This window comes from Canis lupus, chromosome 9, assembly GCF_003254725.2.
Source record: "Canis lupus dingo isolate Sandy chromosome 9, ASM325472v2, whole genome shotgun sequence".
Classification (NCBI taxonomy): Eukaryota; Metazoa; Chordata; class Mammalia; order Carnivora; family Canidae; genus Canis; species Canis lupus.
This window is the reverse complement of record NC_064251.1, coordinates 61,114,046-61,128,327: the sequence shown is the minus strand read 5'-3', so window position 1 is coordinate 61,128,327 and position 14,282 is coordinate 61,114,046. Positions and strand designations below refer to the sequence as shown.

Genomic DNA, 14,282 nt, shown 5'->3' with positions numbered 1-14,282 from the left:
CTACGGGGCCCGGGGAGGGACTTTGCGCGCGGAGAGCAGGGTGCGGCGTAACCGAGGGTCTTGCTGCGTGCGCCTCGCGGGCGACCCGGAGGTCTGGGGGCTCTCTCGTGTCCCGGGTTCAGGCCCTGCGCTCTTCACCCCTTCTCAGCGGCTCCTCTGAAGCTGAGCCTCCGCCTCCTGCGGCCCTCCTGGGTTTGAAGGGCGCCGCCGCACTGAATCCTTGGTAAGCCCCCCCCCCGCCTTGGGGAGGCGGACTCGCCGCGCTGGGACCCTGGAAGCACAAGGCGGTTTAGGCACCTCGCTTTTGGATGTTGGCGTTTCCCAGAGATCCGGGATTCCCGTGGCCTCCGTTGCCGAGGGCGCGCTGACCGTTCACAAGTCGCTCTCGCAGGCCGAGACTGGCTCCGAGCGCCAGGGCCAACGGCAGGAAAAACCTAATTGTCCGAATCTTAGGGTGCCGTTATCTCAAGGCCATGTGCAGACCTGCGCCCTGCGGCCTGTATGGGTCCTTGTGTTGGGAAACGGCGTCGTCCACGCAGTCCTGCGGACCAGGAAACTTGATCATCAGTCTAGTCCTTTTCCTTCTGCTTGTCAATCCAGTCGCTTGCTGGGCTCTCTTTTTGTTTCTTGGCAGCGTTGGCGGGTGGGGGTTGTTATTATAGTAAAACATGGTATCTATCATTTTAATCTTTTCTAAGTGTAAAGTTCGGTAGCATTAAGTACATTCACAGTGTTGTCCAACGGTCAGCACAGTTGTATCCGACTTCATTCTTCTGTACGTGGATATCGTTTTTCCAGCACCGGTTCTTGACAAGACTGTCCTTTACCAACCTTTGAATGGTCTTGTCATCCTTTTTTTTTTTTTTTGTCTTGTCATCTTTGACCGTATATGAGACGGCTTATTTCTGGGCTCTCTATCCTATTACATTTGAGGAAGTATGAGTCCTCCAACTTGATGCTTTTTCCTTTTCTTTTTCTTTTCTTTTTTTTTTTTTTAAGATTTTATTCATGAGAGAGAGAGAGAGAGAGGCAGACTCACAGGCAGAGGGAGAAGCAGGCTCCATGCAGGGAGCCCCACGTGGGACTTGATCCCAGACTCCAGGATCACGCCCTGGGCTGAAGGCGGCGCTAAACCGCTGGGCCACCCGGGCTGCCCAATTTTACTTTTTTCAAAGGTTTTACTTATTTATTCATGAGAGACACACACACAGAGAGAGAGAGGGGGGCAGAGTCGCAGGCAGAGGGAGAAGCAGGCTCCATGCAGGGAGCCCCACGTGGGACTCGATCTTGGGTCCCCAGGATCACGCCCTGGACCGAAGGTGGTGCTAAACCGCTGAGCCACCTAGGGCTGCCCCAACTTGATGCTTTTTCAAGATTCTTTTGGCCCTTTGAAACTCCAGATAAATTTGAGGATGACCTTTTACATTTCTGAGAAATAGGTTGTAATTTTGATATAGTGTTGAATCTGTAGATCACTTTGGGTGGCATTGCTATTTTAACAAGTTTAAGTCTTGCTACCCGTGAATACACAATGACTTTCCATATACTTAGGTGTTCATTAATTTCAGCAATGTTTTCAAGCTTTCAGGGTATTTAATTCTTTTTGATAATATTGTGAACAGAAGTTACTTTCTTCATTACCTTTTTTATGTTGTTCATTGATGGTATGTAGAAACAGCTGATTTTTCTGTGTTGGTATTATACTCAGTAACATCACTGCATTTGTTTTTGTTTTTGTTTTTCTTTTTTTTTTTTTTTTTTTTTTTTCTTTAGTAGCTTTCTTTAGGGTTCTTTGAGGTTTTCCATATATAGTCATGTTGTCTGAATAGAGATAGTTTTACCTTTTCCTCTCCACAATTTGCCTTTTATTTCTCTTTCTTGTCTAATAGTTGTGGTTAGAACTTCCAGTTAAACGTTTAATAACAGCAGTAAAAGGAGGCATCTTTGACTTGATCCTGATCTTAGAGAGGTTGCTAAAGTATTCAGTATAGTGTGAGATGTGAGTTTTTCACAAATATCTTTATCATGTTGAGGAATTTCCCCCACTAACTCGTTTTCTGAGAGATTTTATTATGAAAAGCATTATAGTCTGTCAAATGTCTTTTCTGCATCCATTGAGATAATCATGTGCTTTTTTCCCCTTTGTTTTATTAATGTCGTATATTACATTGATTGATTTTTATGTTGAACCACCTTGCATTCCTGCAATAAATCCCACTTGGACGTAGCAAATAATCCTTTTAATATGTTGTTGGATATGATTGTCTTACATGTTAAGGATTTTAGCATCGATATTCATAGGAGATATCTGTCTATAATGTGCCTACGTATTTATCTGGCTTTGGTATCGGGATAATGAAGGCCTCATAGAATGAGTTAGGAAGTATTTTCTCTTTAATTTTTTTTTTTTTTTTGGAAGGATTTCAGGGGGATTGGTGTTATTCATGAAATGTTTGGTGCATTTCACTGGTGGTCATCTGGGAAAGGACTATTTGTGAAAGGTATTTTTTTGTGTGTGAAGATTTTATTTATTTATTCGAGAGAGAGGCAGAGACACAGGCAGAGGGAAAAGCAGGCTCCCATTGTGGGACTCCATCTAAGGACCCCAGGATCATGCCCTGAGCCGAAGGCAGACGCTCAACCACTGAGCCACCCAGGTTCCCCTTGTGAAAGGTTTTTGACTCATTTAATCTCTTTCCTTGTTATCTGTGTTGAAATTTTTCTATTTCTTCTTGAATCAGTTTAGATAATTTGTGTTTCAAGGAACTTGTTTCTTTTCCAGGTTGTATAATTTGTTGGTATACAGTTGTTCATAGCATTCTTTTATAATCTTTTTATCTCTAGAAAGTCAGAAATAATATCCTCACTTTGTTTCTGATTTTAGTTATTTGCATAAATATTTGTTGATTTTGTTCTTTTCAAGGAAACAGCTTTTGGTTTCATTGATTTTTTTCTTTTTTTCTGTTTTGTAGTTTATTTTCACTCTAATCTGAGTGAAATTTCTAGTTTTTGAGTGTAATTTTGAGTGTAATTTCTAGTTTTTGTTTTGTGAGGTAATAAGGTTAGGTGAGGTAATAAGGTTTTGTTTTGTGAGGTATAAAGTTAGGGTATTATTTTGAGATCTTCTTAATGTAGCTGTTTTCAACTCTAAATTTCCCTCTGATCAGTGCCCTCATTGCATCCTATCAGTGTGGTCTTTTGTATCATTTTCATTCATTTCTAAATATATTCTAATTTCCCTTTTGATTTTTTCTTTGACCCTTTGGTAGTTTAAGTGCATGTTGCATAATTTACACGCGTTTGTGAATTTTCCAGTTTTCCTTCTGTTACGATTTCTAACTTTATTCCATTGTGGTTGGAATAGATACTTTGCATGATACCTCTCTTTTAAAATTTATTGAGACTTGTTTTGTGGCCCAATTATATGGCCTGTCCTGGAGAATGTCCCATGTGAATGTAAAAAGAATGTGTATTCATTCTTCTGTTGTTGGATGTACTGTTCTATACATATCTGTTAGGTTTAGTTGGTTTATCATGATGTTCAGGTCCTCTGTTTCCTAACGTATCTTCTATCTGGTTGTTCTATTCATTATTGAAAATGAAGTATTGAAGTTTTCCAACTTTTATTGTAGAACTGTTTATTCTACCCTTTAATTCTGGTCATTTTTGCATCTGTATTTTGAAGGTCTCTTACCACATATGTTAAGGATTATAATTTTTATATAATCTTGCTTTATTGAACTTTTTATTAATAGTGTCCTTTTTTTTTTTGTCTCTTGTAACTTCTTGTTTGGATTTATGGTCTATTTTGTATGATGTTAGTATAACCACCCCAGCCCTCTTTTGGTTATAATTTGCATGGTGGAGTAAGTTCTAGGCCCAACATGGGGCTCAAACTAATGACCCTCAGATCAAAAGTTGAATGCTCTACTGACTAAAGCCAGCCAGAAGCCCCTGGAATATCTTTATAATAAAAATTCTTTCACTTTTAACCTATTTATTTCTTTGACTCTAAAGTGAGTATTTTCTAAACCATAGATGGTTTGATTTTTTTTTTTTTTTTAAGATTCTATCCATTTATTCATGAGAGACACACAGAGAGAGAGAGAGAGAGAGAGAGGCAAAGACACAGGCAGAGGGAGAAGCAGGCCCCATGCAGGAAGCCCGACGTGGGACTTGATCCCAGGTCTCCAGGATCACACCCTGGGCTGAAGGCAGCTCTAAACCCCTGAGCCATAGGATCCCTGGGTGGCGCAGTGGTTTGGCGCCTGCCTTTGGCCCAGGGTGCGATCCTGGAGACCCGGGATCGAATCCCACGTCGGGCTCCCGTGCATGGAGCCTGCTTCTCCCTCTGCCTGTGTCTCTGCCTCTCTCTCTCTCTCTATCATAAATAAATAAAAATTAAAAAAATAAATAAATAAACCCCTGAGCCACCTGGGCTGCCCAATCTTTTTTATTTAATCCATGCTTATCTTTGGTTGAAGAGTTTACACCATTAAATTTAAAGTGATTACTGCTAAGGATGGATTTCTTTCTGCCATTTTGCTATTTGTTTTCTATAGGGCTTTGTGCCTTTAATTTCTTTTATTACTGACCGTTTTTGTGTTTATTTGATTTTTTTGTAGTGAAAAGTTTTAATTCACCTCTTATTTTCTTTTGTGTATATGCTATAGATATTTTCTTAGTGGTTGTCATGGGAATTACATTTAACACCAATAAGTTATAACAATCTAAATTAATTGGGACTCCTGAGTGGCTCATGGGTTGAGTGTCTCCCTTTGGCTGAGGGTGTGATTCCAATGTCCTGGGATCGAGTCCTGCATTGGGCTCCCCTCAAGGAGCCTGCTTCTCCCTCTGCCTGTATCTCTGACTCTCTCTGTGCATCTCTCATGAATAAATAAGTAAAAAATCTTTAAAAAAGAATGTAATTGAATTGATACCAACTTTAATACAATAGCTCTTTTTTATAGCCCCGCCCCTTCTTCTATTATTGATGTTACAGATTATATCTTTATACAGTATGCCCAATAACATAGATTAATATTTTAATGCACTTGTTTCTTAAATCATATAGGAAATAAAAAGTGGAGTTACAAACTGTAATTATAATACTTAAGTTTTATAATTCCCCACCCATTTATCTTTACCAGAGATCTTTATTTCTTCATATAGCTTCAAATTACTGTTGAGTATCCTTTCATTTCAACCTGAAGGATCGCCTATAGTACTTCTGATGGGCAGGTTCAGTGGTAAACTCCCTTACATTTTTTTTTTTAATCAAAGATTATCTTAATTTCCCCTCATTTTTGAAGGACAGTGTTGCCGGATATAGAATTGTCAAGTTTTTTTTTTTTTCTTTCACCACATTGAATATAAATATAGATTTATTGCTTTCTGGCCTCTGAAGTTTAAGATGAGAAATTGGCTGATATTCACTTGATCTTAGCCAAAAGACCAAGAAGTGATGAATTGGCTGATATTCTTTATTGAGGATCTGTTGTGTGTTGTATGTGGTTCTCTGCTTTCAAGAGTCTCTCTTTTCTCTGGCTTTCCATAGTTTGAGTCTTCTCTCTCGCTCTCTCTTTTTTTTTTAGACTTGTTCATTTGCCTTAGTAAATGAGAACATGCTCACACAAGGGAAGGAAGAGGCGGAAAGAGAATCTCAAGTAGATTATATGCTGAGTGTGGAGCCCTACTTGAGGCTCAGTCTCACGATCCTGAGATCATGGTCTGAGCAGAAATCAAGTCAGACACTTAACTGACTGAGCCACCCAGGTGCCTCTGATTATTATTCTTTCTCCCCTTTCTTCTTCTGGACTCCCAGTGGTATATTGTTTTTCTTGATAGTGTCTCACAGCTCCCTCAGACTCTATTCACTATTCACGTTTCTTTTTTTCTTTTCTTTCTGTTCTCAGATGGAGTAGGAAGCACAAGGAATCCATCTCTCTACCTAGACAACAGTTGCACTGGCAGAAACTGTCTGAAGTAACTATTTTGGAACTCTGAAGTCTATTTGAATTCTTGCATCTTCCAAGAGAATGTTTGATTGGTAAATTGAGGTTAGTTTCAGTCAATGTCAGCCTTGAGCATGATAACACTCCCAGTTTCCTACCCCTTAGCCCTGTGGCAGGCAGCCATGCTCACATTCCTGGTGTAGCTTGCAGGACCTGTGGTGGGAAGTAAGAACCTTGTTCACCAAATACCAGAGTTCTGTGTTTTGATTGCTGATTGCTCCTTTTGAGTTCTGAGAGTCAAGCACAGAGTGGCTACCAGTGTTTCAACCCCCATAGGCTGAGCTGGCTTCTATGAAGTTTGGAGGAACAGCTCCTGTTTTGTTTGTTTTCTCTTCTACCCTATTTGGGAGCCAGACATTTAAGGATTAGGACATTCAGAAGCAACCACTTACATGGGGAAAATTAGAAAGCTACCATGTATAACCAGGAAAAGATGCAGGCTCAGAAAAGAACTGAGAAGACCTTACTTAAGCTTTCACCTTAGGCTGATCCTGATCTCTGGCACAAAAACATCCTTCAACAATTAACAAAAAAAACCAAGTAATGCCTGGGAAAGGGGTAAAATCTGATCTCCACAGTTAGAAGATTCAAATGTCCATTTTTCAGCAAAAAATAAAAGCCATACATGTAGGAAAGTATAGCCTGTTCAAAGGAATGAAATAAATCAACAGAAACCATTCCTGAGAAAAATCAGACATCTGACTTATTAGACAAAGATGTTAAACCAACTGTCTTGAAGTTGCCACTGAGCTAAAAGAAAACGTGAATGAAGTTAGAAAAATGTGGGGGGAAAAATGGAAATAGCATTAAAGATAGAGAAATTATGAAAGGAACCAAAATGAAATTCTGAAGTTAAAAAGTACAATAGCAGAAATGAAAAATTTACTAGAGGAGTTCAAAATCAGGTTTGAGCAGGCAGAAGAATCAGCCAGCTTGAAGATACCTCTTTTAAAACATCTCTTGAACTCCATTCTCTCCCCTGCCATCCCCTTTCTTCTGCTTCAGTTCAAATATTTCTGATCTTAGGCAGCCTCCAAACTGTTCCATTTACCCCCTGTTCTGCCTTTTCTACTCCTTACCAGAATGATCTTTTAGAAAATCCAAATCGAATAAAAGCTCTGCTTTTGTAATCCTGTGCTTTCATAAAGCCATTTTTTTGCTTTACTCAGGACCCTGTTCCTAGTTTCTATACAAAGATCTGCTCTTATGATTGTGCGTGTGTGTCTGAAACAATTTCAGCATAAGAGTTATGTGATTGTAATCTTGCACTGTCCTTAAAAACCTCTGAGGGCACCCATGTATTTATAGATTGAATTCCCTTTTTTTTATTTTTTGCATTCACAGATTTTCCCATTCTGGCTCCAACTTATCACATTAATCTCTTGAGCCTTGAGATAGAACTTCCAGTTTCGAGGAAATACCAGGTCTAGATGAATATTCAAATCCAGAAAGTGGGAAATTTTGCACTTTAAGTGGCCTGATTTCTTCAGTAAGCCAGTATTTTAATATTTATCTTAAGTGCTAGAGTAAAAAATACTTAACGGGATAGAACAACCAGAGGCAGTGTGTGACCCTAGGTTAGATACTGATTTAGGAAAACTAGCTTAAAAGTTTCAATCAGCAATATTTAATTGTAGTAGATAATAGATGAAAGGAAAACTTATTGAAATATTACTGATTTGGGAAAGCCAATTATAAAAATATTTTTAGGTTGTTAGAAAAGTTGGACGTGATCTAGGAATTAGATGAAACTTTATTGAAATAATAAGGTAGATATTGTTAATTGAATAAAGCACATTGCTAAACCATGTGATCTCATTTTGAAAAACTATGTTAGCACACAAAGGATATGCGTTACGGTATTAATGTTGGTGGTGGTAATGTGATGTTTTATTTTTTGTAGCTTGTGTCTGCTTTCTATTCTCCATGGCATACTGTACTGAATCTGTAATAAAATTGTGTTTAAACAATTTATGTTAAGATTTACATATATATTCGGGGTATACTTGCGAAATCAAAGAATACATGAATGTATAGTCACCAAAATATTAAAAGTGCGTCAGGATTTGAGGATTTCCTAATACTGCATCTATTATTTGATCCTACTACTCTAAAATGGGTGTGTATTATTATATAACTGTTTAAGGAGAAAAGGAACAAAGCTATTTTCCTGCAGGAGTGCAGCCAAGTCTATTGTAGTAATAGACAACTCACATAGAGGACTGCAGCAGAGCACGACATTTTTGTGTATTCTCTGGTTGATTGGATACATTATCCACAGGAAAACATTACATGACTCATTCACCAGGAAAGGAGCATAGGCTCTTTGAATAAAGAAAGGGGAAGAATAAGGAATAGGCTGTAGAATTATTTTATAAATTACTACGACTTGCACCTTTAGTAGCCGTTGTTTCTGTTACCGACTACTTTGTAAATTCATTCAGGACTTTAAATTTCATTTAGTTGCTTTTGCTCTATATATCACTTTTGGACGATTCTTTTCATTGAAGAGTTCATTTTTAAGTAATCTCTATACACAATGTGGGGCTTGAACTCAAAACCGCGAGATCACGAGTCGCCTACTCTAGGGCTGAGGCAGTCCCCCGTCCCCCCCCCCCGCCTTGAAGGACTCTAAGGTAAAGGCCCAGCCCCATCTTTGTTCCGACACTGAAACAAGCTGGTTTGTTTCTGATCTGCCTGTGTCTCAGGTACCACAAGGCAACTCTGTCGCAGCCAGTGGCCTTTGGACTTGAGGCAGAAGTTCTGACTTTCAGACTGAATTGTTACTTAGCTTGGATTCCTTTATAAAATGAAGAAAAAATGGTTAGTATTCTCCCAGGTTGTGGTGAGGCCGAATGAGGTAGCGGTGAAAGGGCCTGTCACACTCCCTGGCACGCTGCAGGCCCCACGGGAGGCCGGCGCCTGGAGGACCGCCGCGAAGGGCCGCGTCTGAAGCAGCACTAGACGGGGCAGGAGAGCCGGGCTCCCGCGCCGCAGCGCCGGCGTCTTTGGCGTCCGTCCTCCCCTTCAGGCGCGCCCGGCGCTGCCACGCCTGGGTCCGCGGCCGTCCTGCTGCTGGGCCCCGAGGCGGTCGGAGCCGCGGCCGCTCCGCGCGCAGACACGGGGCGCGCGCTCGGCGCAGGCGCAGACCCCCGCGGCGGGGCCGGGGCCCGCGGAGCCTGGAGGGGAGGAAGTAGGCCCTCGCCGCCTGCGGTTGGGCCAATGCGGCGGCTCGCCTGCGCCGCCGCCCTATGAAGCGGGCGGGAGGCGGGGCGGAGGGCGGAAGGAGCTGCTCTCACGTGAGTAGGGGGCGGGGAGGGCGGGGGAGGGCGGCTGGGGAGGCCCGGGCGGCGGAGCCTGCGGGACTGCGAACGGCGGGCGGCGGAGGAGGAGACGGCGGGTCGGGTAGGGCCGCGTTTCCCCTGCTCCTCCTCCCACCCTCCCACCCACCAGGCCCCGGGGGTCCTGCGACAGCCCTGCGGGGAGCCGGGCTCTGTTCTAGCCCCACGGGGCTGGGCCGGCCGCGCTGCGCTCACCCGCCTCGGCGAGCGGGGCTCTGAGGGGAGCCGCGATTGGGGGGAGGGGGAGCCGCGGCGGAGGGGCGAGGGCGCATGCGCAGGCCGGACCGCTCGCGCAGCCCCTGCCCAAACCGGTTCCCCCGGACTGGGTGGGTGTTTGTCGGCCGAGCCCTGCGCCAGGCGGCCCTTCGCACCCCGGGCACGGCCGGACTGTCTCTTGCCTCCGTGTTCGGGGCCAGGTCCTGTTTGGGACTCTGGCTGGTCTCTCCGCCTCAGTTTCCTCCCGGTGCCAGCCGGGCCCGTGGGGTGCCTTCACCTGGCTGGGGCCTCCGCTCAGGCCAGCTTCCTGGGCTGCGCCAAATTGGAAAGACTTGCTTTCGTTCAGTGTCGGCCTGACCGCTCCTGCTGATCTTTGTCTCATTTTCCCCACCTGCAGTTAAAGGGTCTCAGTCTCCCCGAGTCCTTTAAGTATGTGCTCCCAGTGCCTCACTGCCGGGTCTTGTTCTCAGCAGCCCCCCGGGGTCCAGGTGCTGAGCCCGAGGATACCCGCAGACTTCCAGGAGTTCGCTGTCCACTGCCTAGTGGTACCTCGGTCCTCACCCCTCCGACGACTGTTAGCATCTGCACCCGCTTTCACAGGCCTCTGCACATTTAAGTTTTCTCGGGAATTCCTGTATCGAGGAAGCAAATGTCCTAGGAGACCGTGTTAAGTAATCATGGCACTTGTGCTCCTTTAGTTCAAAATCATGTTCCAACCTGAATTTGAGATCTTTTTGGCTTTTGTGACTTTTATTAGTGAGGGGAAAAAAAAAAAAAACCTGTCAGGGACAGGATTTCTCCATTCATTTGACTTTGTCATCCACATAAATACCTGCGCTCAAATACTTGTGACCGGGATAGTGTAGGGTGAGTTATGTTTCCAGCTGCTTTGTTTATTTAAAAAGAGGATGAATCGCTCAGCGTTTGCCACATTAAACCGATGTTTGAAAAGCTGTTGAAAAACTTAGAAGCCAAGGAAGCACCCATTCAACTTTTTTTTTTTTTCTTTTTTTTTTTAAACGAAGGACCTGTTGTGTAGGGGGTGTTATTTTAATGCATGTTGAAGGTTTTTGGTAGCGTTTACTTATAAAAACGGAGAATGAATTCGGGAGAGAGTTATGTTCTTCCTTTATAAGACCTCAGATTGCATTAATAAGATTTGCATCCATGAGTAATTTGTATTTATTAGTAACCTTTGAAATTCACGTGTAACTTAAATACAAATTAAGTAAAAAAAAAAATCAAATTCCTAATTAAAAGTGAACTGTGTTGTACACTTCATTGTTAGTTTTATAACTCAGTTTACAGTTAGTTGACTTATGTCACTGGTGTTAAGGTACATGACTTTGGATAGTTAAACTACCAAACTCTGCATTCTGGTCTTATTGGCATAGTGTTTTATTAACAGTTTACTTGTGCTTATTTTTTCTTTAAGATTTTATTTATTCATGAGGGATAGAGAGAGAGAGAGGCAGAGGGAGAAGCAGGCTCCATGCAGAAAGCCTGATGTGGGACTCCATCCGGGGGCCACCCAGGTTTCCCTACCCGTGCCTAATTTGGGTTAAGTGGTAATTTAGTGTGGGACAGTGTAAAAGTGAAGACCCGTTTCCTACTTTTACATTGCATACTGAGAGAAGTGTATTGTACACATTATCTACACTAAGAGACGTGAGTTTCTCCAAATGTATCTCAGCTTTACAGCCCAGATTCTTTAAAGAAGTCATTTTTTTTTTATTGAGTATATTTCCAGATATTTACAGTCCACATTCTTTTGAAGAACTAATTGTCTGCTATTGACATGTTTCCAGCTAATGTGTGGCTTCGTTGAAGGTCTCATTACATTAATTGTTTTAACAAGTGATCTTTGAGTACAGGCTTCAGAAAATAGTTTCAATCAGTGCTACTGGGGCGCCTGGATGGCTCAGTTGAGCTCTGCTTTTAGCTCAGGGCCTGATCCTGGAGTTCAGGGACTGGGTCCCACATCGGGCTCCCTGAGCGGGGCCTGCTTCTTTGCCTATGTCTCTGACTGTGTGTGTGTGTGTGTGTGTGTGTGTATCCCATGAATAAATGGATAAAATCTTTAAAAAAAATAATCAGTACTACTGTTGAGTGTCTTTGTAGGCAGTGGTGTGCTGAGGTTCTGACATAGGCTACCCATAATTGTAGTTTTCAGTATAATCAGGTATGATTAGATATCTCAAGCATGTGGAATAAGTTAACTCTTAAATAATCTGTCATGGAGATAGAACTCAAATATTGAAGAAGGGCTGATGTAGCCAACATGCATAAAGGGTTTGGCATGAACTTTGGATGCTTTATATGCAACTACCTTGTTTTATTGGTTTTCCATACATAGTTAGATCCCAAAGAAAAAATTTAAGTCCTAGGACTCAGTCGGTGGGTATCAACTTAATAGCTGTTTCTTTTTTGCGTAAATTGGTTACCTGGTCCATCCCTCATTTCCCACTTCTGTGCTGTTTCTGAAAGATGTTGATTCTTTGGAAAACTTTTAAGTCAGAACAATACTGGATAGACATTTAAATGTAAAACCACTCTTGTTGACGCTAACAGCCTTGTTTCTCTTCCTATGCAAAAACTGAACAGATACAGTTATAGACTTTACCCTGGAAATTTCCCTCTTTCCAAAGCAACCAGAATCATGACAACCATACTCTTTCTAGCATGGTAGAGTTTTGTCAGGCCTAACTTTTCCCCAAAATTCCTTTTTTTTGTGAATCACTAAATAGTAAAAATAAAGCCCTTATTTTTAAGTTCATTCTTGACATTAAATAGTATACACAGCCATGGTTCTAAAGCAGAAGGTGTTTTCTTCTTAATTGTATGGCTGTGCTGCCAGACGTGGAGGTCCACGTCTCTCAGAGTTCATGTGTGCTTGTTACATATCTCCAATTGAGATTGCATCAGTTTTTTATGTTATAAATTACTACTCCTTGGGATCCATCAATCTTTGTGGGAATAAATTTTTTCTCCATACTAAAATCTGCTATTTCTTTAGGTACCTTAGGAAATTTGTGCTTGTGATAACTTTATTCAAATGTCATTAACTATATAAAGCTTAACAATAATTTGACTGTCTTAAAAATTTACTTTGTATATGTAATATCCAAGTAACTGTAACTTATATATAACATATGTTCCCTTATTTATACATTTCGGTAATTACAGCCAACAACCAGTAGTTATAATCTTGTTTTCCTTTTTTTGAAGATGGCCCTTGTATCAGAAAAAGGAATTGATACACAGAATCTTTGTGAACATATTTTAAGTATCATCAAGAGTATTAAGAGACACCATGGGAGGCTAAATTGGGGATTAAATGTTGGACATTTGTAAAATACTACTGGAAAGAGCCATGAGTTAATCACTTTAATATTTTTGTGGTAGAAGTAATAAACTCTTTTATACCCTTGAAGTATGCTGCTGATAAACGGATTCTGGCAATATAAGAATAAGAACATGTCATGTAAATCTCTTTTGCTGTGACACATGATTTTCTATGAATAGACCTCTGATATATCTGCAGAAGAGAAATAGTTATATCCTTACTGTAGTTACCTGTTGAATTCTTTGTGAATTGAAGAAAAATCTGAAATCTAATCTCAAAAGCTAATATTTCTATACAAAAATTATTCCCTAACAGGAACAAATTTTATTTTTAATTATTTTTTGCTTTTAGTTATGCAAAACAATCTTTTCAGGTAGGTTTAAAAGCATCTTTGGAACTTAATATTTGTGAATTTTTAAATCTTCTCACACAGTGCCTATTCCAATGCTGTGAATGAAGCTGCTCCGTAAATCTCTGTTGTTTGCCCATCCCCTATTCAACACACTTGTCCTATGTCCTGCCATGCCTTATATTAGAAGGTTTAGAAAACATGGGTGGATCTGCCAAACATTTGTGATTATGCTATGCACATTTCCTTGAAAATTGGAAAGAGGTTATAGGAAGGAGGGGTGCCTGGGTGGCTCAGTCGGTTGGGCATCTGCCTCCCGCTTGTGATCTCGGGGTCCTGGGATGGAGTCCCGTGTCATACTCCCTGCTCAGCAGGGAGTCTGGTTCTCCCTCTGCCCCACCTTGCTTCACTGCTCGTGTTCTGTCAAATAAATAAAATCTTAAAAAAAAAAAAAAAAAAAAAAAAAAAACTTGTATTGGCCAATGAATGGATAAACAAAATTAGTGTATATATTCCATAGACTACTATTTGGCCTTAAAGAGAAAGGAAATTTGGACACATGCTATAACATAGTACCAAATGAAATAAGCCAGCCGCAAAAGAATATTGTATGATTCTGCTACTTTTATAGGTACAAAAAGGAGTCAAATTCATAGAGAAAGAATAGTGTGTTGGTTGCCTGGAGGAATGGGAGTTAGTGTTTAATGGATACAGACTTAATTGGGGAAGATAAAAGGGTTCTAGAGCTGGGTGGTGGTGGTAATTGCACAATAGTGTGAATGTACGTAATGCCACAAAACTTACATTTATAAATGACTAAAATGGTAAAACGGTAATATATTTAACCACAATTTTAAAAAATTAAAATTTTGGGACGCCTGGGTGGCTCAGCGGTGGAACGTTTGCCTTTGGCCAGGATCAGGGCATGATCCTGGAGTCCCAGGATTGAGTCCTACATCGGGTTCTCTGCATGGAGCCTGCTTTTCTCTCTGCCTATGTCTCGGCCTCTCTTTCTG

The 14,282-nt window shown here is 41.5% G+C and overlaps 1 protein-coding gene across 11 annotated transcripts in view; it reads left to right on the top strand.

The window, feature by feature from the left end:
- Positions 1-10: 10 nt before the first annotated feature.
- The window catches only part of RABGAP1 (RAB GTPase activating protein 1), a 166,954-nt gene continuing 152,682 nt past the window's right edge, over positions 11-14,282 (top strand). For 3 of the 11 annotated variants that reach the window (XR_004818773.2, XR_004818772.2, XR_004818771.2), the window contains exons 1-2: positions 14-223; positions 5,916-6,059. The gene's annotated coding sequence lies outside the window, so the exon portion shown is untranslated. The other 8 variants (XM_049114469.1, XM_025475051.3, XM_025475054.3 and 5 more) reach the window with 7 other exon arrangements.